The 24,242-nt window shown below is 44.6% G+C and overlaps 1 protein-coding gene across 1 annotated transcript in view; it reads right to left on the reverse strand.

Annotated features, from left to right (window-relative positions):
• ctnna2 (catenin (cadherin-associated protein), alpha 2) overlaps positions 1-24,242 on the reverse strand; it is a 1,561,189-nt gene that overhangs the window by 140,838 nt on the left and 1,396,109 nt on the right. The window lies entirely within an intron of this gene.

Below are 24,242 nucleotides of genomic sequence, written 5' to 3' on the forward strand. Positions count from 1 at the left end.
GGCGGCGATCGCAGGACAGAGCAGGGAAGAGAAACAGTCATTGCGAGACGGAGCGGCGTACTGTCGGCGGGGGGGGGGGGGTGCGGTGTTGTAGAGGCAGCAATCACAGCCATTGAGGGGTGAGGGGGGTTTGGATTCAATTCGTTTTTTGTGTCAAATTGAGCAGCGCCATCTTTATTACTGGCAGCTGCCTGAGATGTCGCAGACAGAGACGTTTTTGTTGATGAGGCTGCATTTGTGCATCTGCCAGTCCTGCGTCACCTAATGGCTGCTTGTCAGCAAACGTAGCCTTGTTGCATACTTTGTTGAACAAGGATGTTTGATGGGCTGAAAGATTTCTCATCCTCTGCTTCCTGACATGTTCAAGAGTACATAGTCTGGATTTTGTGTTGGAGCGGGCTCCCGGCGCCATGCTGCCTTTTCATGTCCCCACCCCCCACCCCACCACACCCCAGAGCGATCCTCTGGTCTTTTTGAGTCAAAATTTCAGGAAGCGGGATCCCAGTCCCTTAAATAAAGACTTCAAGAGCTTCCGGCCAAGTAGAGGGCCGGCAGCTCAGCAATATTGTCAGCGCCGTGGGGAGCAGTGGCCGCTGTCAGTACTGCAGAGGCCTCTGACCCAGGCCCAGCCTGGAATCCGGGAACAGAGGTAGGTGAGGTGGGGTCGCCGGGGCCAGTCCAGAAAGCCCCAGTGAAGTGGGGGGTGGGTGGGGAAAGAGGGTGGTCGTTCAGTCCAGGGTGAGGGGGATCCCGGGGGGTAACGTTGTTCCCAGTCAGAGTCCTCCATGGGCCGCAAATTTCCCACGAAGGAGGAACGCTCCCCAAGCATCCTCCCCGCCCAGCCGAGGCCCCCCACCACTGGTAACATCCCAGCGGCAGCAAGAAGAGGCACTTAATTGGCCATTAAGGACCTTAATTGGCCTCTGAGGGAGAAGGCCGACGTCGGCCTATCCTGACCCTGGGAAGATTGCTGGGCAACAAGGAGGCGATGGGCCCACTGCCCCACCGCACCCCCTCCCCGTCCCTGCCTCAGATCCTGCTTCGGAGGCCTCACAAAATCAAGCGCTACATTTCAGATCTGCCTGAATTGTACTTGACCTCTTAACATTCCAAGCCTTACCAACTCTAGCAATTTATTTGCAAGTCCCAAAAATCATAGAAGTGTGCAGCAGATAAGGAGGCCAGAGTGTCCGTACCATATCTCTGATGGAACCATCCACTTAGCCCGATTCTCCTTCCTTATCTCCATACAGTTTTCAATTTTCTTTGCAAATATTTATCCATTTCACTTTTAAAAGCTGTTATGGATTTTGTTTCCATTAGTGATTTGAGTAGGGCATTCATATCTTAATAATCCGCTGCATATAAACTCCTGCCTTTGCTCTTTTGATGGTTATCTTAACTTTAAGCCCTCAAGTTATGGACTAATCCGTCAGCAGTGATAGATATTTTTCCTGATTTACTTGATTAAAACGCCTCATACGTTTAAATAACTATATCAGATCTCACGATTCACAAATTTATTTTTAATTGTCAGACTTGTAGAAAACTATGCATGAATTCCTTGTATTTATAAAACTTCATAAATCGTGAGACAAATGTAAATCTGGAATGCTTGCAACAATAACAACTTGCATTTGGAAAGAACATTTAACATAGCAACACTTCCCACAGGTATTAAATAAACATTGAACCACATATCGTGATATTCGGATGGGTGACCAAAAGCTCGGTCAAAGTGTTAGGGCTTAAGGACCCACTTTTAGAAGAGAGAAGTAGAGAAATGGAGCAGTTTAGGGAGTGAATTCCAGAACTTAGGGCCTAGGCAGCTGAAGGCAAGTGGAGTTAAGGAAATTGGTGATGTGCAAGAGGCCAGAATTAGAGGAGTGCAGAGATTTCAGAGAATTACAAAGCTGGGGAAGGTGAACGAGCTAAAGAGGAAAGAGGCCATAGCAGGACTTGAACACAAGGATAATAATTTTAAAATTGATGCATTGTCGGACCAGGAGTCAATGTAGGTCAGCGAGTACAGTAGTGATGGGTGAGTAGAGCTTGGTGCGAGTTAGGATACACACAGACGATCTTTGGATAAGCTCAAGTTGACCGAGCATTTCTGGTAACATTGTTTGAGGAAATAATTCCCCCTAAATGTTTAAGTGTTCTTTTATGTGTCAGCCATGAGTTGTGAGTTCAAGTCTCACTCCAGAGACTTGAGCACAAAACTTTAGGCTGGCAATCGAATGCAGTACTAAGGGAGTGTGCGCTGTTGGAGGTGCCATTTTTCAGATAAGACGTTAAATCGAGGCCCCATCTGCTCTGTCAGGTGGACATAAAAGATTCCATGGCATATTTCAAGAAGAGCAGGCAATACTATATCCAATATTGATCCCTCCACCAACATCACGAAAACAGATTATCTGGCCATTATCACATTACTGTCTGTGGGAACTTGCTGTGCATAAATTAGCTTCCATGTTTCCGACAACAGTGATTACACTTCAAAAGTACGTCATTGGCTGTAAAGTGCTTTGGGATGTCCTGAGGTTGGGAAAGGTGCTAAAGAAATGCTAGTCTTTCTTTCCCCCCCCATAACTGATATCCCTCACTTTGATGATCACCTCCATAATCCTACCTAAACCAGGAACTAACAATAGTTTCAAATAATGTTTCTTTATCGTAACACTCAACAGACACTTATAGGTCATGAAACAGCTTCCAAGTCAAAACCTTTGAGATTTCTCTATGCCACCTGAAAATGGCTGCAATTACACACAATGCAGAACAATTTTCTTCAGTCTGATCACAAGGGGAAGCTGGGGGTCACCAACTGCAGCGCGACTGCATTTTCAGCCTAGTTTCTGGATCATTCACATCACAAATAACAACAAGCTATTATAATTTTGCCCAGCTACAGACGTACACTCTGAATACCCACAGAGGGGTGAATCTTGACTTTGCATAAAATGGGTGCAAGCAAGTTGGTAACTTTATTTACATCGCTCCCAATTTTTATTTGCTTTGAAGTCAATCTGGAGAGATGTAAAATGGGCTGTTGACTCACCCGTTTTACACTATTGCACAAAGTGAAAATCTACCTTAGAGACTTTTACCAAAGGTTGCCAAGACATATTGGGGTATATTTTAAATATCAGACAGCCAATATTAAAGAAAAGTATTAAGTTTAAGATAATCTCTCGGGGGAGAGAAGGTTAATTTTTTTATGCAGCGAGTTGTTGTAATCTGGAAAGCACTGCCTGAAAGGATGATGGTAACAGATTCAATAGTAACTTTTAAAAGGGAATTGGATAAATACTCACAGGGGAAAAATTTGCAGGGTTGTGGGGAAAAGGACAAAGAGAGGAGGACTAATTGGATAGTTCTTTCAAAGAGCCCGCAAAGGCACAATGGGCTGAATGGCCTCCTGTGCTGAGAGATTCTATGAACTGATGGAGTGCACTGGCCAGCTGCCCATTTCGAGGGCTGGACCTCATGAACATATATGAGGCAAGCTTGGCACCCCATATGGGCGATGTAGATCACTGGCTCTAGGGAGTGGGGAGCCCAGGGAGCCAGTGGCCCATGGTATTCTTGTGGATGAGCACTCCTGCTGGTTCCACAATAATAATTTCCAGCTATGTCCAACCCTCACTTTATACTCGAGTTTCTCCTCCCTGCCCCAATTCATTCTGTCTATATTCTTGGGAGTTATTTCATCATTTAGGGTTTTCCTTAAAGTAAAAGTGCAGTCTCCAGATAGAACTGTGTGGTGTGGAGTATTCCCCCACTTATCTGTTGAAAAACATAAATCAAAAATATTTACTGACTTGCATAAATAAATGCAAATTGTCTCAGCTCCATAGACACCCACCATGTTTAAAGATGTCCTGTAATAGATCCATTGATGCGATGGCTTGATTTCAGGAAGATCCTAAGAAACCATCAGGTCTATGCCACTAACTCGGACAGAGGGATAGATTTTCCTAGGGACCAGCTCGCAGGCTGATTCAAAATTACAGCTTTTCCCTTCAATCAACAGAGCCACTTCTAGAGTTAGTAGGGTGGCACAGTGGCGCAGTGGTTAGCACCGCAGCCTCACAGCTCCAGGGACCCAGGTTCGATTCTGGGTACTGCCTGTGCAGAGTTTGCAAGTTCTCCCTGTGACCGTGTGGGTTTTCGCTGGGTGCTCAGGTTTTCTCCCACAACCAAAAGACTTGCAGGTGATAGGTAAATTGGCCGTTGTAAATTGCCCCTAGTGTAGGTAGGTGGTAGGGAATATGGGATTACTGTAAGGTTAGTATAAATGGGTGGTTGTTGGTCAGCACAGACTCGGTGGGCCGAAGGGCCTGTTTCAGTGCTGTATCTCTAAATAAAAAAATAAAATATTAATACACGAGGTGTTAATGAAGTCACCAGAGCCACTTCTGGAGTTAATAAAAGTTAGATTTTTTTTTTAAAGCCTGGACATTAATTTTTGAACTTCGCCTCTAAGTAAATGAATGATAACAGAATAGAGAAGTTATAGTTTTCAGGAAAGACAGAATGAGCTGGGCTCCTTTTTTCTGAAAAGACTAGGCTGAGAGGTAATCTGGTAGAGGTGTTTAACATTATGAAGGAGTTTGGGGTTTGATCGTGGCGATGCAGAGAAAATGTTTCCACTTGTGGGTGGAGTACAAAACTAGAGGTCATAAATATAAGACAGTCACCAATAAATCCAATGAGAAATTCAGGAGAAACTTCCTTACTCAGACAGTGGTAGAATGTGAAACGTGCTACCATATGGAGTAGCTGAGGCAAATAGCATAGATGCTTTTAAGGGGAAGCTAGATAAGTTTTCCTCATTCGTTCATGGGATGTGGGTGTCACTGACAAGGCCAGCATTTGTTATACATCCAAAACTGTCCTTGAGAAGGTGGTGGTGAGCCACTTTACATTAGGAGAAAAGGAACAGAAGGATATGCTGATGAGGTGAGATGAAGTAAGGCAAGAGGAGGCTCATTACAACAGTGGCGAGCTCCCAAATGGTGGTGGCAATATGATAAATGCATTGCAACCGCATCTACATTTCAAAGTACCTCATTGGCTGTAAAGCGGTTTGGGACATCCTGAGGTTGGGAAAGGCGCCAGAGAAATGCAAGCTTTTCTTTCTTTGCTTGAGAAGCATAAATATCAGCATAGACCTGTTTCTGTATCGTAAGTACTATGTGATGTTTAATGTACTTCAAAAAGGAATTTGATACTGAACAACACCCAAAAAGGATGGTGATCCCACTCAGCTTAACATCTAACCTGTTTAATTTCTTAGACCTGGAGATGTGACGTGAACAAGATTTTTTGGATGCACCTAGGATGTAAGACAAACCCCACTCTGGTAGGACAGGTATGTTTCACTGGACATCTTGGTTGTTGGTGGGTGGGGGCAGTAGGTGGTGGGCAGTGGTAAAGCAGGGCGAATACATATGATCTAAACTTCTTCTGTGATGCAGAGCACTGCTCCCTTTTAAGGATGTTGAAGTTGAACATCTGGCCTGAAGGAACTTCTCTTTTGCTTGAACACAATTAATACAACTATCAAATCCTGTGACATCCAGCACCGTATGTTGCTTTTCGAGTACAGTAACCTCAATTAAATGAAATAACATTTTCAATTCTGGTTTATGTTCTAAAACCACTATTTTGTTAAATGGCAAAAGGGCAATTCTCTTGTTAACCTTTTCTAGGCCTGCATTTGAGTACCCAAAAATAACAAGAAAGATTATGTCTGAAAGTACTTTCATCGTAGCAACTGCTGCTCCCAGGTAAAGGAATATTTCTGCTGTTGTTGATGGCTTAACTCTGAAGGACAGGATCAGGATGAGGCATAGAATCACAGGGCTGGATTTTTGCCGCTGGCAGGGCTTCCGACACCGGGCTGAAAAGGAGGAGGAGTCCCGCATCGGCCTTTCCGCACCTCCCCGGCGCAATCTTGTGTTTTTCTGGCACTTAAGTACCCAGCACCGGGATTCCCCATCCCTTTAAAGATGGGGATCCCACCTCTAAGAGCTACCAGCCAATCAGAGCAGCTCAGCAGTATCAACAGTGTCACTGGGAGCAGTGGTCATTGCCGGTACTTGGACCCAAGTCCCGCGCTGGAGACCTGGACCAGAGATAGGTGAAGTGAGGGTCACCAGTCCGAAAAGCCCCGATGGCGGGGTGGGGTGGTGGGGGGGGGGGGTGGCGACGGGTGTCTCGGTGGCTGTTCAGAGCAGGGGGAGGGGGGTCCAGGGGATTTTCCGACAGGGGTCCTCTGAGGGTCACAGATTGGACCTCCCGCCTCTGACTTCGCTTCAGGGGGGCCCATAAATTTGAGCCCATAGAGTCATTATGGCACAGAAAGAGGCCATTCAGCCCATCGAGTCCATGCTGGCTCTCTATGGAGCCAACCAATCAGTCCCATTCCACACTCAAGCCCTGTTGCCCTGCGAGTTAATTTCCCTTAAGTACCCATCCAATTTCCTTTTGAAATCATTAATCATCTCTGCCTCCACAACCCTCAGAGGCAGTGAGTTCCAGCTGTGATGGAAACCACATCTGCCAAATGGAAACATATTAATTTCGTCATTTGGAACACTATTTGAAATACTGGACATTGAACTGAACTTGTTTAAAAAGACCTGTGGGCTGAATGGCTGAAAACATGCTGCACATTTGCATTTTGAGAGACAGTTGAATCGAGAGACAATGGTAATGTTCCCTGATTCAATTAGCCTGATGGGTTTTAGCAATAGTGATGATCGAACGACATTGAGAGTCATTGTCTGTGTAAGAGCCAGCATTCCACCACCTCCCCCCACCCCAACCCCCCCGCTCACCGACTGTGTCTAGTAAGAGTCATAGAGTCGTACAGCATAGAAACAGGCCCTTCGGCCCACCACGTTCATGCTGACCATAATGCCTATCTATACTAATCCCACCTGCCTGCATTAATTCCATGTCCCTTCTCAGCCTCCTTTCCTCCAGGGAAAACAGACCCAGCCTATCCAATCTCTCTTTATAACTCAAACCCTCCAAACCAGGTGAATCTTTTCTGCACCCTCTCTAGCTTAATCACATCTTTTCTGTAGTGCGGCGACCAGAACTGCAAACATTACTCCAAATGCGGCCTAACCAGCGTTATGTACAACTGTAACATGATGTCCCAACTCTTGTACTTTTTCCCTCGGCCGATGACGGCAAGCATGCCATATGCCTTCGTCACCACCCTGTCTCCCTGTGCTGCCACTTTCAGGGAACTATGTACTTGCACCCCAAGGTCTCTCTGCACAACAACACTCCCCAGGGCCATGCCATTCACTGTATACGTCCTGCCCTGGTTTAACTTCCCAAAATGCATCACTTTGCACTTGTCTGCATTAAATTCCATTTGCCAATCCCTTGCCCACTTTCCCAGTTGACCTATATCCTGTTGTAAACTTAGACAACCTTCTTCATTGTCCACTCTACCACCAATTTTGGTGTCATCTGCAAACTTACTAATCATGTCCCCTACATTCACATCCAAGTCATTAATATATATGACAAACAGAGGGCCCAGCACCAATCCCTGCCACACACCACTGGTCACCGGATTCCAATCTGAAAATCAACCCTCCACGACCACCCTCTGCCTCCTATCACCAAGCCAATTTTGTATCCAATTGGCTAGTTCACCTTGGATCCCATGTGTTCGACCCTTCTGGATCAGCCTACCATGCGGGACCTTGTCAAAGGCCTTGCTAAAATCCATGTAGACAACATCCATCGCCCTGCCCTCGTCAATCCTCTTGCTCACCTCCTCGAAAAACTCAATCAAATTCTTGAGACATGATTTCCCACGCACAAAGCCATGCTGACTATCCCTAATCAGACCATGCCTTTCCAAATGCATATAAATCCTGTCTCTCAGAATCCCTTCCAATAACTTTCCCACCACTGATGTAAGGCTCACTGGCCTGTAGTTCCCTGGCTTATCCCTGCTGCCCTTCTTAAATAAAGGCCGAACATTAGCTATAAGCTTTGAAGAATCAACAATCCTCACAGGCAATGCAGTTTCAAACAAAGAGCTGGTCACATGACTAATCTGCTGGCCAACCTGGAAATTGATTGAATTGTGCCTCAAAGAAAGGTTTTAGCAGACTGCAATTTTGAAGACCAAAGAGAAGCAAGGCCTCTCTGTCTCTCTCTCTCTCTAGCAAATGTCCAGGGACCCACGGAAGCAACTTAAGCCTCAAGACAGAAGACCCCTGCAGCCTTCTGGTACCAGCAAAACAACTTGAAAGTGTACACTGGGCCCCAACGAGAACTGCAAGACTTAACTTCAATCAAGAACTTTACATCCAAACCAAAAACAGTAACTGAATTCCATCTACTACTTCAAACCGTTCCCCCTTTAATTCTTTCTCCTCCTTTATCTATTTGTGTGTGTGTTTATCACGTATGCATGCTAACGTGGTTGCATCGCCTATTTTTAGTAGCTCTAACTGAGTTAGAGTATTAAGTTATTAAACTTATACCCTTCTTGTTTAAACCTGAGAAAGCCTGTCTGATTGGCTCCTTTACAATTACAATTAGAGAGCAGTGACCAAGGACTTACTGAGGTGAAGCTAAAAACACTGTGTTTTTAAAAATTCAACACTACTATGGCCAAACCAGGAAAGTGGCGAGAGGGGAGACTGAGACCCCTTCCTCACCCAGTTGTAACACAGGTCATTACCACTCACAGTGTAAAAAAGTTGTTCTCACATCTCCGCTGCATCTCTTGCCCAAAAACTTAAATCTGTGTCCCCTAGTCATTGTACAATCAGCTAATAGGAAGAGCTTTTCTTTGTCTACCTTACCTAAACCTGTAACAATTACTACATATTCTTTTACAGCATGATGTCTGGTGAAAATGTGGGAGACTAATGCATGTTTGTGTCACTTGCTGCAATCAGGGCAAATTCTCCAAGGTATGCCTCATTTATGGCATTGCACCTCCATTCAGGGACTCGCCACTAGAAGGGGAACAGTGTACTGCTGGATGCCAATGCATGCAGCATCTTAAAGGACCAAACAGCATCTATATCTGTGGACATACAGCTGCCTCCATATATAAACTGAAGAAATAATGGTCTCTTGTTGAAAAAAATGGCAGTGAGTTCATGACGTGCACCGTCATTAATGCACAAACCAGCCAGCAGTTTCAGGCAAAGAGCAGACAACCTCTAAATTGAGAATTGCCATGCGCTCCTGATCAATTTACTCCACTCCGCCTTTGCTTGTACAAACAGCATCTTGCCTTAGCCTCTCCGTTACTTTTAAGAACTTGCTGGACATGAACATTAAACTCAAATTCAATTCACCACAGAAAGTTAGGCATTGTGCTTTTGTAAAAGAATCAGTTAAACGGCTTCATTTTATCAGATTATTGTCCACATCAATGATTGTATGCTGACCTCCAGAGGGGGATTATTTGAAAGTTTACAGCTAACACAAAGCTTGGTATTGTAATAAGCAGTGAAGAGGATAGTAATGGACTGCAAGAGGATAAACTGGTGACATGGGCTTGCCTATGGTAGATGAAATTTAATGCAAAGAAGTGTAAAATTATGCACTTTGGAAGGAAAAATGTGAAAAGGCAAAAGAAATTAAATTGTACAGTTTTAAAGGGGGTTCAGGAATTGAGGCCAGAGGCTTTACATACACAAATGTCTGAAGAGGGCACAAATTGATAAGGCTGCTAAAATGTAGACAGGATCCTGGGCTTTATAAATAGAACATAGGAGCATATAAAATAGAAGCAGAAGTAGACCATATGGCCCCACAAACTCCACCATTCAATACGATCATGGTTGATCTTCTGCTTCAACTCCACTTTCCTGACTGCTCCCCATAGCCCTTGATTCCCCGAGAGAACAAAAATATGTCTATCTCAGCCTTAAATATATTCAACATCCACAACTCTCTGGGATAGAGAATTCCAACGATTCATAACTATTTGAGTGAAGAAATAAATGATCGTCCCCTTATCCTGTGACTGTGCCCCCGTGTTCTAGATTCCCCAGCCAGGGAAAATAACCTCTCAGTATCTACCCTGCCAAGCCCCTTCAGAATCTGGTACATTTCAATTATATCACCCCTCATTCTTCTAAACTCCAAACAGTATAGGCCCAATTTACTTAGCCCCTTGTCATATTACAACCCTCTTATCCCAGGAACCAATCCAGTGAATCTTCGCTGTTCTGCCTCAAAGGCAAGTATATCCTTCCTTAGATATGGAGACCAAAACTACACACAGTACTCTAGGTGTGGTCTCACCAAAGCCTTGTACAATTGTAGTAAGACTTCCTTATTCGTGTACTCCAATTCCCTTGCAAAAAAGGCCAAAATCCCATTTACCTTCCTAATTGCTTTTTTTATTCTTTCATGGGATGTGGGCGTTGCTGGCAAGACCAACATTTGTTGCCCTTACTAGACCATTTCAGAGAGTAGTTAAGAGTCAACCACATTGCTGTGGGTCTGGAGTCACATGTAGGCCAGACTGGGTAAGGATAGCAGATTTCCTTCCCTAAAGGGCATTAGTAAACCAGATGTGTTTTTATGACAATTGATGATAGTTTCATGCACCATTACTGTAACTAGCTTGCTGTACCTGCATGCTAACTTTCTGTGTTCTTTGTATGAGTACATCTAAGTCCCTCTGAACATTTAGAAGTTTCACACATTTTAAAATTATGCTTTTCTATTCTTACTGCCAATGTGAATAGCCTCATACTTCCCACATTATACTCCACCTGCCACCTTGCTGTCCACTCACTTAACCTGTCTATATTTCTTTGCAGCCTCTTTGTGTCCTCCTCACAGCTTACATTCCCACCTAGCTTTGTATCATCAGCAAACTTGGATACACTATTCTAATTCCCTTCATCTTAGTCATTAATATAGATTGTAAATAGCTGAAGCTCCAGCACTGATCCTTGTGGCACTCCACTATTTACAGCCTGACAACTTGAAAATGCCCATTTATCTCTGCTCTTTGCTGCCTGTCCATCAACCAATCATCTATCCATGTGAATATATTACCCCCAACTCCACGAGCCCTTCTTATCTTGCATATTAACCTTTTGTATGACACCTTATTGAATGCCTTTTGGAAATCCAACTATAGTACATCTACTGGTTCCCTTTTATCTACCCTACTCGTTACATCCTCAAAAAACTCGAATAAATTTGTCAAAAACGATTTCCCTTTCGTAAAACCATGTTGACTTTGTCTGATCATACTACGATTTTCTAAGTGCATTATTAATATTTCCTTAATAATCGATCCCTGCATTTTCCTGTTGACTGATATCAGGCTAACTGGCCTGTAGTTCCCTGTTTTCTCTTTGCCTCTGTTCTTGAATAGCAGTGTTACTTTTTCTAACTTCAAATCGGCTGGGACCATTCTTCAATCTAGGGAATTTTGGAAAATCATAATCAGCACATCCGCTATTTCTGCAGCTACCTCTTTTAGACCCTCAGGATCTAGGCCATCAGATCCTGGGGATTTGTCATATTTTAGTCCTTTAAGTTTCTTCTATACTTTTTCTCTGCTGGTATTAATTACCTTAAGTTCCTCATTCTTATTAGCTCCTCGGTTATCCTCTATTTCTGGTATGTAATTTGTGTTTAGAAGCAGAGTACAAAAGCAAGGTGTTATGATAAACCTATATAAATACTGGTTAGGCTTCAGCTAGAGCATTGTGCCTAATTCTGGGCACTACAATTGACCAAAGACATGCTGTTCTCCCTTCGTCAGCTACAGGAGAAATGCCGCGAACAACTGATGCCCCTCTACATTGCTTTCATTGATCTCACCAAAGCCTTTGACCTCGTCAGCAGACGTGGTCTCTTCAGACTACTAGAAAAGATCGGATGTCCACCAAAGCTACTAAGTATCATCACCTCATTCCATGACAATATGAAAGGCACAATTCAACATAGCGGCACCTCATCAGACCCCTTTCCTATCCTGAGTGGCATGAAACAGGGCTGTGTTCTCGCACCCACACTTTTTGAGATTTTCTTCTTCCTGCTGCTTTCACATGTGTTCAAGTCTTCAGAAGAAGGAATTTTCCTCCACACAAGATCAGGGGGCAGGTTGTTCAACCTTGCCTGTCTAAGAGCGAAGTCCAAAGTACGGAAAGTCCTCATCAGGGAACTCCACTTAGCTGACGATGCTGCTTTAACATCTCACACTGAAGAGTATCTGCAGAGTCTCATCGACAGGTTTGCGGCTGCGTGCAACGAATTTGGCCTAACCATCAGCCTCAAGAAAACGAACATCATGGGACAGGATGTCAGAAATGCTCCATCCATCAATATTGGCGACCACGCTCTGGAAGTGGTTCAAGAGTTCACCTACCCAGGCTCAACTATCACCAGTAACCTGTCTCTAGATGCAGAAATCAACAAGCGCATGGGAAAGGCTTCCACTGCTATGTCCAGACTGGCCAAGAGAGTGTGGGAAAATGGCGCACTGACACGGAACACAAAAGTCCGAGTGTATCAAGCTTGTGTCCTCAGTACCTTGCTCTATGGCAGCGAGGCCTGGACAACGTATGTCAGCCAAGAGAGACGTCTCAATTCATTCCATCTTCGCTGCCTCCGGAGAATACTTGGCATCAGATGGCAGGACCGTACCTCCAACACAGAAGTCCTCGAGGCGGCCAACATCCCCAGCTTATACACACTACTGAGTCAGCGGCGCTTGAGATGGCTTGGCCATGTGAGCCTCATGGAAGATGACAGGATCCCCAAAGACACATTATACAGCGAGCTCGCCACTGGTATCAGACCCACCGGCCATCCATGACGCTGCTTTAAAGACGTCTGCAAACGCGACATGAAGTCCTGTGACATTGATCACAAGTCGTGGGAGTCAGTTGCCAGCGTTCGCCAGAGCTGGCCGGCAGCCATAAAGGCGGGGCTAAAGTGTGGCGAGTCGAAGAGACATGGCAGTTGGCAGGAAAAAAGACAGAAGCACAAGGGGAGAGCCAACTGTGTAACAGCCCCAACAAACAAATTTTTCTGCAGCACCTGGGGAAGAGCTTGTCACTCTAGAATTGGCCTTTATAGCCACTCCAGGCGCTGCTCCACACACCACTGACCACCTCCAGGCGCTTACCCATTGTCTCTCGAGATAAGGAGGCCAAAGAAGAAGAATATACAATTTAGGAAGGAAGTCAATGCCTTGTAGAGAATGCAGAGGAGAATTACTAGAATGGTACCATAGATGAAGAAATTCAATTACGTGGTAAGACTAGAGAAGATGGGATTGTTTTTCTTAGATCAGAGAAGATTAAGGGGATACTTAATAGAGATGTTCAAAATTATGAAGGTTTTTTGACAGAGTAGATAGGTAGAAACTGGTAGAAAGGTCAATAAGTCACCATCCTGACTTGGACCTATATCACTGTTCCTTCACTGTCGCTGGGTCAAAAACCTGGAACTTCATTCCTAATAGCACTGTTGGTGTACTCATACCAGATGGACTGCAGCGGTTCAAGGCAGCTCACCACCACCTTCTCAAAGGCAGCTAGGGATGGACAACAAGTGCTGGCCTTGCCAGCGATGCTCACATCACATGAAAGAACAAAAAAAGGACACAAATTTAAGGCCATTTGAAAAAAAATCTAGTGGGGAAATTTGGAGAATCTTTTTGGAGAATCTTTTTTATCTTGTTATGATCTGGAATGCACATCCTGAAAGTTTGGTGGATGCAGATTTTGTGGTTAATTATAAAATGAATTGTACATTACTTGAAAAGGATAAATTTGGAGAGCTGTGGGGAAAGAGCAGGGAGTAGAAATAACACTTTTAAAGAGCCGGTACAGACATGATGGGCTGAACAGCCTCCTTCTCTGTTGCAAGATTCTATTAAATGTGCTTTGAGTTTGAGAGATAATTTACCTTTCAGTCATGCTTCAATCTGCATTCCTGTAACATTGGATTTAGAAAGAATACAATGTCCACATGTCAGCCCCACAGCCCAATTACATAGCAATGCAATTTAAACAAAGGCTGCAGCAAAAATAGATTACTAAAGAGAGCCAAGTAGCAAGAGGGTTAATAGCAGAAAGGGAGATCAAAGACACTTTTCAGCTATGTATGACACCTTAATCTTCTTTAAAAGCTTCACATGCAGAAATTTATCAAATGCCTTTGGAAATTACGTCCACAGATAGCTCTTGTTCACTAATTGAGTTAGGGCTTCACAGAATTCCAGCAGATTCATTATGCATGATTGATTGCTTCTAAAAACCATGCTGACTAATTCTTATGGCCTATGTGCTCTCTGGCCAAACATTGATGGCGCCTATAAAATAGTACGAAGAATTTTCTCCCTCTACAGATGTTACACTAACTGGTCTGTAATTCCCTGATTCAAATCTCTCGCCTGAATATCAGCAAAATATTCACTGTCTTGCAGTCCTCTGCTACCGTATTTATAAAGTTCTTGAAAATATAAACCAGTCTTGCTTATTTTCTTACATATCCCAAGGTACATTCCATCTGCTCTTAATACTCAGTGGAAATTCAATGCTTTGAGCTTCCACTTTACACAAGCTTTGCTGACCATCCTAATGCATGTATAGACTATGGAATTAAATTGATTTGAGTCGAAATTTGTTCTCGGAATTAATGCATAAAAATTAGTTATACCATAAGAAACTCAGGACTAATTAAATCAGAAAACTTTCACTAGGTGGAATAAATGCTTGGATCCTAAAGAACAAATAGAAAAGAGTCTGTTTAATATTTTCAACAGCTCCATAAAAATAAAGGCTGCTGTTTAAGAAAAAAAGGAAGAACTTGCATCTATAAAATTGCATTTCATGACCTTAGGACATCCAATAAAGGACAACCAATAAAGTACTCTTTCAGTGTCGTCAATGTTATCATGTGGGAAATGCGACTACGTTTTACAAGCAGCAAGATCCCACAAACTGCAATGTGATAATGACGAGATAACCTCTTTTTAGGATGATGGTTGAGGTATAAGTATTGTCCAGGACACCAAGGTGAAATTGCCTGCACTATTTACACAATAATAGGTATTGGCACATGTGAGACAAACCAAATAAAAATGTGGGGCTAGAAAGTCGTGTGTGCCATTTGGGGTTGTGCTTCTCAACCTCCCCGGCTGGTTCTGGTGAAGGTAAGCTGCCACCTCATTTCCATTATCGTAGCATAGCACTTATGTCTGCCATACTGCTGGCTGCCTCTGTGCTCAGCAGGGAGTCGAGCAGCGTTCGTTCACTTCACATTGTGTAACCAGCCTTCTATTTTTAAAGGCAATCCGTTCCTTTTAAAGTGAAGCTGGACTGAATACGATTGCTGCAATTCTAAGCAAGGAAACACCAGGCCCAAAATTTTACATTGGCCGGGAGGCTCCGCTCACCAGCCAAAAAGTCAGGAGCAAGCCCACCTCCACCAGGCCTGGGGAGCCACACCAGGATTTTATGTTCCCCAGGCCCTTAATTGGCCTTGGGCAGGACTTCCACCCCTCTGAGGCAGGATGTCCCGCCTAATGAAGCTGCTGGCCAATCAGCAGGCCAACAGCTCTCAGCCCCAGCAGCGTCACTCGGGGTGGTGGCCATTGCTGGGACTGCACCCAGCCAACAGTAAGGTCGTGGCGCTGGCCTGGAAAAAAGGTAAGTCTCTTGGGCCTCGCTGGGCACAATCAGCTGGGCCCTGGAAAGGCAAAGGGGGTCGCTTGGGAGCAGGGGGGCAGGGTGGGGAGTGTTGTGCAGTGAGGGTGGTTGGGCTATGGGTGGTTTCCCCACAGGGTGCGTGATCAGGAAGGCCCCCCCCCCCCAGCTGCAAGGAGGCAGCCAGGTTTTACTTTGCGGTCTCCTGGAGGGCCTGAGCCAATTAATGGCCTTGAGTGGCCATTTCTCGCCACCTCGTATAATTGCAGCAGGGGCGGGAAGGCGTTGGGAACGGCCCCTCACCGTCCTCCCCCACCTCCCATTCAATTATACGGCTCCCCCACCACCACAAGCCCGCTGCTGTGGGAGGGGTGGGGGGCGGCGGGGGCGGCGTAAAATTCAAGCCCAGGGGGACCAGGAGACCCTCAAGGACAACCCTTACAGGGGATTGATCAGGTGGCCAGGGTGGGCAATTTCCTGCAGCTGGCCATGAAGCCCTGGCTGTAGTGCCACAAGAAGTCAAATGACCTCAAGGGTTGGTCAATGTTAGTGAATTTATCTTCACATGCCATCTCCTACCTCTCACCAGCCACACGATGTTCAATGGACCACACTCCCATCACATACCCAGCAGCACTCTTTCGCGCTCAGGACTCATGCCTAACATCCAGATACTCCACCTCACCCTCACTCACCTACCAATGCTAACAGCTTCACACCCACCTCTCACTGCCTCCACATACCTCCAGCTATTTTGCTATGGCAGGCACATCATCTAAACACAGTGCTGTACAATCACTGATATTCTTCACTCTCTCTTGCAGGATAAGGTAGCACACAATGGGCTGAATTCTGTGGCGCTGGTGGGCCTCCCAGCGCCGGGCCGAAAAGGCGAGGGGAACCTGCCTCAGCCTTTCGGAGCCCCTCCCGGCTCGATCTAATGGCGCTCAGGTACTTAAGTGCCCAGCGCCAGGATCCTTGTCCCTTTAAAGACAGGGATCGCACCCGCAAGAGCTGCCGACCAATCAGAGTAGTATCGGTATCACTACCGGGAACTGCAAGAGGCCTTGGACCCAGGTCTAGTGCTGGAGCTCAAGATAAGTGAGGCGGGGTCACTAGGTCCAGACCGCAGGGAGGTTGCCTTGTTTTATTAGTCGAGAACCTCCCACCCCCTCACCCCCATCAGCGCCCCTGGTCAAATCCCACTTTAGGGCCGCAATTGTCCTCTGGGTAGGAAGGCCATCATTGGCCTATCCTGCCCCCAACGAAATTGGGATGCGACAAGGAAGCATCCCAGAGATTGGTTCTTAATTGGATGCTTCCCGAAAGATCGGACTGGCATTCCTGCTGTTGCAGCAATCGAGTTTGCAACCCAAAAATGGTCCTGACTTCCAGAAAAACTAAGGTGGGAAAATTTGGCCCCCAGTTTTCCAAAGTTTGCAAAGTTTCAGGCACAGGCATTTTTGTCCAATTAGTCTACCATGAAGCACCTTGGGGGTGTTTTCCTACATTAAAGACGCTATATAAATGCAGGTTGTTATCGTTGTAAGGGGCATATGAGTGGTGGGAACAGAAAATTGTGTTCAAGTGAAATTTAGAGCGTTGAGGACAGCGTTTGATTTGAGTGTCTTTGATGGCATCTCAAGCCATCAGTAGCCTTTGACAAGGCAGCAGCAGGAGGAGACTAAAAAGTGACTGGAAAAATGAAAGGAAAGGAAACCCAAAGTGTGGCTACGCATCTGCAGGCCAATGATTGAACAGTCCAGAAACCTAGCACTTTTGTTTAATAGCTGCTGAAGCTGAAGTGCTGGTTGCAAGGTCACTGATCTTCTGCACCACCACACCATGGTATCACATCATAGGCCAGCATTGCAGCATGTCTGCCACATTTTAGGCACCAGCTGACACTACCATCATGGGATGTGCCCTCTCTATTTTGCATAGGAACTGCAACTATCCTTTCAACAAAAGGGGTGGTTCTTTCTGACTTTCTACTTCTCCAGACCATGTTGCTATATTTCTTGTCAGGTAGTTGCAGCAGGACCTGCAGTAATGATCGGTGGCAGCTTGGCAAATGTGATCAATCAAGGTACATTGATTGCCAATCACCTAAACCTGCCTTCTCTTGTACAATGCGGAATGGCAAGTCATGCAGGAAAGTATTGAAGTGATTGAGATTGGAAGTGACAAAGGCCACAAATGACGATTTGACGAGTGGGAATGATGGAGGACAATGCCACACAGGTGGAATTCGGCAGACTTTGTGACTGAGAGGATATGAAGTCAAAAGCTTAACTCAGGATTAAAGCTCTAATTCTGATTTAGACAGTGTCGATAGACCTGTCCCAGTTCATTTTTTAAATGAAGTGCCTACCAGTTTGAACAGGCACTTTCACTACCATTTCTCCCAGCCACTTGAAAATATATTAGGAGCAAAGTGGGCAGAATACCTACTCATTTTCAGCTACTGCTGGCACCAAATAGTGGAATATCCAGATCTAATGGTGTAACCTTGAGAGTAAAGGGGTTGTAGCTAATGATAATACATTTTAAGACCATAGCTTTGAGGCATTGTGGAGGACTGCAGACTTACAAGGTCTGCTGCTCAGTGAAGATCCATTACACTTACTACTCTAATTTCCATTTCAAATAGATATGTCATTTAATGAAACATTCTTTTACTGGGAGATTATTCTCTTTTTTAGGCACTCTGAATTTTAACACCAACTGCTTTCAGAGGCAACTCAGAATCTAAACTCCATGCAAGTTAAAAGCTGATCAGTGGAACGGCAAGAGAGAGAAATGTTAAAACACACAGTTTGGATCTCACAACCCAAATACCTCACTCTTGTAATTTTTCGTCTTTGACCATTGATTGAAAATTTTAATCCATCTCCCAGTTTCAAATATTAATCTTTTTCAACCTGGTGAAGATTTGTTTTATTCTTTCATGGGAAGTGAGCGTCGCTGGCAAGACCAGCATTTGTTGCCCATCCTGAATTGCCCTTCACAACTGAGTGGCTTGCTCAGCAATTTCAGAGGGCAGTTAAGAATCAACCGCATTGTTGTGGGTTTGGAGTCACATATAGGCCAGATCAGGTAAACACAGCAGATTTCCTTCCCTGTGAATGTCCACAGATCCCTGAAGGTAGCAGGTCAGGTCGATAAGGTGGTTAAGAAGGCATGCGGAATCCTTTCCTTTATTAGCTGAGGTATAGAATATAAGAGCAGGGAGGTTATGCTGGAACTGTGTAACTCATTGGTTAGGCCACAACTTGAGTAGTGTGTGGAGTTCTGGTCAACTCATTACAGAAAGGATATAATTGCACTAGAGAGGGTACAGAGGAGATTTACGAGGATGTTGCTAGGACTGGAAAAATGCAGCTATGAGGAAAGATTGGATAGGCTGGGGTTGTTCTTCTTGGAACAGAGAAGGCTGAGGGAAGATCTGATTGAAATGTACAACATTTTGAGGAGCCTGGATAGAGTGGAGGTGAAGGGTCTATTCACCTTAGCCGAGAGGTCAGTGATGAGGGGGCAAAGATTTAAAGTGATTGGTTGAAAAATTAGAGCAGAGATGAGGAAAAGCTTTTTCACCCAGAGTGTGGTGGGGGTCTGGAACTCACTGCCTGAAAGGGTAGTTGAGGCAGAAACCCTCAACTCATTCAAAAGGAGTCTGGATATGCACCTTAAGTGCAGGGCTACGGACCAAATGCTGGAAGGTGGGATTAGAATAGGTGGATCGTTTCTCGGCCAGCACAGACACGATGGGCCAAGTGTCCTCTTTCTATGTCATAAACTTAATTCTATGGTTCTAAGGACCTCAGTGAACCAGATGGGTTTTTACAACAATTGATGATAGTTTCATGGCATTATTACTGAGACTAACTTTTAATTCCAGATTTTTATTAATTAATTTAAAGTCCACCAGCTGCCATGGTTGCATTTAAACCCATTTCCCCAGGGCATTACCCTAGCCTCTGGATTACTAGCTCAGTGATATTACCACCTCTTCATGGTCATCACATCACTTCACATTTTTTATTCCACTGCTCTGAGTTTCGTTGTCAAAACTGAGAAACCAGGCATAGTGCATGATACCAGAAAGATCGCAAGTGCAAACTAGACCATGAAGCAAGAGTTGGGTTTTTTGGCACAGGCACAATGGGCCAAATAATCTTTTTCTTTGCTGGATGATGCTGTGCGTGATTCGATGAAAATCTTGAAAACCGTAGTAGGAAAGAAAAACTGTGGGAGGTAAACCGTTCTACAGTCTTAAGAAAACAATTAGGTTAGAGTAGCAGACTGTTAGACATTTCTTAATTTCAATGCTGGAGATTCAAGGGGGAGGAAGAGTGTATTGGGTGGCATATTTGAAACTTAGAAAGAACAACTAAGGAAAGCTCAAAGGAGCACTGGCCACAGTAACAAAAGTTTTGAGAAGGGAAAATCTAGAGGTGAGAGGGAGTTCTTATCAGAAGGCAATATTCTTCATACCCCATATAGCAGCAGAAAGACACTGGAGGAAGTTCCCCATAAATTTAAGTATCACACAGTTGTTGAAGGGAAAATTTGTGCACAAGACAAACCAATCCTTTTGGAGACACCATTAGCAATTAAAGAAATGTGAGCGTTTCACTTAAAGTCGCAGGAGACAGTGAGGGCAAGAACATTCATAAGCGAAGGAGAACTCAGGGTAGAGCAATCGAAGGCAAGCAGTGATGTTTGTCAGTTCGTAGTGTGAAATATGTGAATAACTGAAAGAAGTTGGATGACTGTTACTCCAGAGGAGAGCTGCTTTCGGGGCTGGGGGGAGGTGATGGGTGGTGACAGGGCTGGGCAGACATCAAGATGTAACAATTCATCCATTGCATGGTGAGTGGAATGGAGTTTGTAAGAATTGAGGGATTACGAGAGATAGTTTTGGCAAGAGGCCAGAATAAAATCAGCACAAATTATTGATATTATTCCATGAGCCAAAGCACAAATATAATGGCATTCAAGCTGTAAATATTAAGTGATACCAACAGATAAATCATACTCTGTTCTAACAGTTTCATCCATCTTATATATAAAAAGACCACAAAAGCAGATATTGCAGTGCAACCCTCACAAAAATAGTTTTAAAATTGAACATGATACAGTAAAACACAAACAGCATTTTTACACCTGATGTACCTATGGAAACAAGCCCTTTCCTGTAAGGCAGGCATGCTGTGACTTCATTTATTTAACCGCCTTTCCTGAATCAGACTAATATCAGCCATTTTACTCCAAGTGAATATTCAAGATAGAATCTAGGATATAACTATTTCATTATCATGAAACAATTACTTTTTCCTTTTCAGAATCACAGAATCACAGAATAATACAGTGCAGAAGAGGCCCTTCGGCCCATCGAGTCTGCACCGATGCATTAAAACACCTGACCTTTCTACCTAATCCCATTTGCCAGAACTTGGCCCATAGCCTTGAATGTTATGACGTGCCAAGTGCTCTTCCAGGTACTTTTTAAAGAATGTGAGGCAACCTGCCTCTACCACCCTCCCAGGCAGGGTATTCCAGACCGTCACCACCCTCTGGGTAAAAAAGTTCTTCCTCAGATCCCCCAAACCTCCCACCACTCACCTTAAACTTGTGACCCCTCGTAATTGACCCTTCAACTAAGGGGAACAGCTGCTCCCTATCTACCCTGTCCATGCCCCTCCGAATCTTGTCCACCTCGATCAGGTCACCCCTCAGTCTTCTCTGCTCCAGTGAAAACAACCCAAGCCTATCCAACCTCTTTTCATAGCTTAAATGTTCCATCCCAGGCAACATCCTGGTGAATCGCCTCTGCACCCCCTCCAGTGCAATCACATCCTTTCTATAATGTGGCGACCAGAATTGCACACAGTACTCCAGCTGTGGCCTTACCAAATTTCTGTACAACTCCAACATGACCGCCCTGCTTTTGTAATCTATGCCTCGATTGATAAAGGCAAGTGTCCCATATGCCTTTATAACCATCCTATTAACCTGCCCCTCTGCCTTCAGAGATCTATGGACAAACACGCCCAAGGTCCCTTTGTTCCTCGGACCTTCCCAGTGTCAGGCCATTCATTGAATACTTCCGTGTCACATTACTCCTTCCAAAGTGTATTACCTCATACTTTTCAGCGTTAAATTCCATCTGCCACTTTTCTGCCCATTGACCATCCCGTCTATATCTTCCTATAACCTAAGACACTCCACCTCACTGTTAACCACTCAGCCAATCTTTGTGTCATTCGCGAGCTTACTGATCCTACCCCCCACATAGTCATCTATGTCGTTTATATAAATGACAAACAAGAGGGGACCCAGCACAGATCCCTGTGGTACGCCACTGGACACTGGCTTCCAGTCACTAAAACAGGCGTCTGTCATCATTCTCTGTCTCCTACAGCTAAGCCAATTTTGAATCCACCTTATCAAGTTACCTTGTATCCCATGTGCATTTGCTTTCTTGATAAGTCTCCCATGTGGGACCTTGTCAAAGGCTTTGCTGAAATCCATGTAAACTACATCAACTGCACTACCCTCATCTACACACCTGGTCACATGCTCAAAAAATTCAATCAAATTTGTTAGCCATGACCTCCCTCTGACAAAGCCAAGCTGACTATTCCAAATCAAATTTTGCCTCTCCAAGTGGTGATAGATTCTCTCTTTCAGAATTTTCTCCAATAGTTTCCCTACCACTGGTGTGAGACTCACTGGTCTATAGTTCCCTGGCTTATCTCTACAACCTTTCTTAAATAGTGGGACCACATTAGCTGTTCTCCAGTCTTCTGGCACCTCCCCTGTGGCCAGAGAGGAATTAAAAATTAGGGTCAGAGCCCCTGCAGTCTCTACCCTCGCCTCCCACAGCATCCTGGGACACAAATCGTCCGGACCTGGAGATTAGTCCACTTTTAAGCCTTCCAAAACCTCCAATACCTTGTCACTCCCTATGACAATTTGCTCAAGAACCTCACAGTCTCTCTCTCTAAGTTCCATATCTACATCCTCTTTCTCTTGGGTGAAGACAGATGTGAAGTATTCGTTCAACACCCTACCAATCTCCTCTGGCTCCACCCACAAATTTCCCCCTTGGTCCCTAATGGGTCCTACTCTTTCCCTGGTTATCCTCTTTCCATTGATACACTTATAGAATATCTTGGGATTTTCCCTACTTTTACCAGCCAGAGCTTTCTCATGTCCCCTCTTTGCTCTCCTAATTGCTTTCTTAAGCTCCATCCTACACTTTCTGTATTCCACTAATGCTTCCGTTGATTTGCTCTCCTTGTATTTGCTAAAAGCCTCTCTTTTCCTTCTCATCGTACCCTGAATGTTTCTGGTCATCCATGGTTCTCTGGGCTTGTTGCTCCTACCTATTACCCTAGAGGGAACATGTTGGGCCTGTACCCTCCCCATTTCCTTTCTGAATGCCCCCCCCCCACTGCTTTTCTGTAGATTTCCTGACAAGTAACTCTTTCCAGTCTACCTTGGCCAGATCCTGCCTTATTTTACTAAAATTCGCTCTCCCCCAATCCAAAACCTTTTTTTGCAACTTGTCTGTTTCTTTCTCCATAACGAGCTTAAATTGTACCATGTTGTGGTCGCTATCACCAAAATGCACCCCTACCAACACATCAACCACCTGTCTGGCTTCATTCACCAGAATTAGGTCCAGCACTTTTCCTTGAGTCTGCATAGCTTTGGAGAATTGACTGTTATATGAACAACTAATCCAATGGTTTCAGAAATAGAAAGATTATTTTCATATTCAGTGAAGAGGGAAACCTTCCTTAAGTTGGAGAGTGTAGAGTTGAAGTTGACCGGTCACTGGTTCACTCTAAGCCACAGTGAGTTGTGGTTAGTCTGAGTAGGGGAGATTTTCATTTTACATTGGACTCACAAGTGGTGCCTTGAGTTTCTGTTAGGAATGTTTGTGCATCACTACTCATTATTAGTGAATGTTCTTACTTTAGCCCTTTGGATGTGTCAGTGCTTCCTCCTGACTTGTAGATATTAGTTGTCTCTGCTGAGCTGCCAGCCCTCTGATTGGGCTGCCATAAAATTAATTACTTGCCCTGTCCCCCCCAAAACACTTACCTTGTTCACCTGACCTTTCCCCCCCAACACGAGGCCTCTCCTCCGCCAGCAATTTCAGGCATCTGGGTGAATGGTAGCCCTCTCCTGGAGGTATTTTTCAGCACCACCCCCCCATGAAATCTGATGTCGGAGGGTCTGTCAGATGCAGCCCAGCATCTCTGCTCTTACTATGGCCTGCTGATCCACAGTATTTCCCCCAATGATAGGCTTCCACTAAAAACATCATTATTCTCTGCTACTCTGCCATGATCATCAGAAATATTTCAATTCTGATACTACATCAGCAGCCCCAGTAGAGTGGTGTGGCGTCATTTTAATCGAAACCCTCAGAATTGGCACAATGCCAGTTTTACATCTAGCCCAATATTATTCCACATTGACTTTAATGGAGAGTAATATTGGACAGAGCGTAAAACAAGCTTTACGCCTGACCTT

This window comes from Heterodontus francisci, chromosome 1 (assembly GCF_036365525.1).
Source record: "Heterodontus francisci isolate sHetFra1 chromosome 1, sHetFra1.hap1, whole genome shotgun sequence".
Taxonomy (NCBI): Eukaryota; Metazoa; Chordata; class Chondrichthyes; order Heterodontiformes; family Heterodontidae; genus Heterodontus; species Heterodontus francisci.